This window comes from Megalopta genalis, unplaced genomic scaffold (genome assembly GCF_051020955.1).
Source record: "Megalopta genalis isolate 19385.01 unplaced genomic scaffold, iyMegGena1_principal scaffold0035, whole genome shotgun sequence".
NCBI lineage: Eukaryota > Metazoa > Arthropoda > Insecta > Hymenoptera > Halictidae > Megalopta > Megalopta genalis.
The window spans coordinates 1,950,308-1,952,119 of NW_027476104.1; positions in this window are offsets into that span (position 1 = coordinate 1,950,308).

The following is a 1,812-nucleotide window of genomic DNA, read 5'->3' on the forward strand; positions in this document are numbered from 1 at the left end:
TTGTTGTTCTTGTTGTTCTTGTTGTTCTTGTTGTTCTTGTTGTTCTCGTTGTCCTTGTTCTTCTCGTTGTTCTTGTTGTTCTTGTTGCTCTTACTGTTCATGTTGTTCTTGTTGTTGTTGTTGATGATGTTGTCCTTGTTGTTCTTGTTGTTCTTGTTGTTCTTGTTCTTCTTGTTGCTCTTGTTGTTCTTGTTGTTCTTACTGTTCATGTTGTTCTTGTTGTTGTTGTTGATGATGTTGTCCTTGTTGTTCTTGTTGTTCTTGTTGTACTTGTTGATCTTGTTGATCTTGTTGTTCTTGTTGTTCTTGTTGCTCTTGTTGCTCTTGTTGCTCTTGTTGCTCTTGTTGCTCTTGTCGTTCTTGTTGTTCTTGTTGTTCGTGTTGTTCTTGTTGTTCTTGTTGTTCTTGTTGTTCTTGTTGTTCTTGTTGTTCTTGTTGTTGTTCTTGTTGTTCTTGTTGTTGTTCTCGTTGTTCTCGTTGATCTCGTTGATCTCGTTGTTCTCGTTGTTCTCGTTGTACTCGTTGTTCTTGTTGTTCTTGTTGTTGTTGTTGTTCTTGTTGTTGTTGTTGTTGTTCCTGTTGTTCTTGTTGTTCTTGTTGATCTTGTTGATCTTGTTGTTCTTGTTGTTCTTGTTGCTCTTGTTGCCCTTGTTGTTCTTGTTGTTCTTGTTGTTCTTGTTGTTGTTCTTGTTGTTCTTGTTGTTGTTCTTGTTGTTCTTGTTGTTGTTCTTGTTGTTCTCGTTGTTTTCGTTGTTCTCGTTGTTCTCGTTGTTCTCGTTGTCCTCGTTGGTCTCGTTGTTCTCGTTGTTCTCGTTGTTCTCGTTGTTCTCGTTGTTCTCGTTGGTCTCGTTGTTCTCGTTGTTCTCGTTGTTCTCGTTGTTCTCGTTGTTCTCGTTGTTTTTGTTGTTCTTGTTGTTCTTGTTGTTCTAGTTGTTCGTGTTGTTCTTGTTGTTCTTGTTGTTCATGTTGTTCTTGTTGTTCTTCTTGTTGTTGTTCTAGTTGTCCTTGTTGTTGTTGTTCTGGTTGTCCTTGTTGTCCTTGTTGTTCTTGTTGTTCCGGTTGTTCTTGTTGTTCTTGTTCTTGTTGTTCTTGTTGTTTTTGCTGTTCATGTTGTCTTGTTGTCCTTGTTGTTCTAGTTGTTCTTGTTGTTCTTGTTGTTCTTGTTGTTCTTGTTGTTGTTGTTCTAGTTGTTCTTGTTATTGTTGTTCTGGTTGTTCTTGTTGTTCTTGTTGTTCTTGCTGTTGTTGTTGTTCTTATTTTTGTTGTTGTTGTTGTTGTTGTTATTGTTGTTGTTGTCCTTGTTGTTCTTGTTGTTCTTTTTGTTCTTGATGTTCTTGTTGTTCTTGTTGTTCTTGTTGTTCTTGTTGTTCTTGTTGTTCTTGTTGTTCTTGTTGTTCTTGTTGCTCTTGTTGTTCTTGTTGTTCTTGTTGTTTTTGTTGTTCATGTTGTTCTTGTTGTTCTTCTTATTGTTGTTCTAGTTGTCCTTGTTGTTGTTGTTGTCCTTGTTGCTCTTGTTGTTGTTGTCCTTGCTGTTCTTGTTGTGCTTGTTGTTCTTGTTGATCTTGTTGTTCTTGTTGCTCTTGTTGCTCTTGTTGTTCTCGTTGCTCTTGTTGTTCTTGTTGTTCTTGTTGTTGTTCTTGTTGTTGTTCTTGTTGTTGTTCTTGTTGTTCTTGTTGTTGTTCTTGTTGTTCTTGTTGTTCTTGTTGTTCTCGTTGTTCTCGTTGTTCTCGTTGTTCTCGTTGTTCTCGTTGTTCTCGTTGTTCTCGTTGTTCTCGTTGTTCTCGTTGTTCTCGTTGTTCTCGTTGTCCTCGT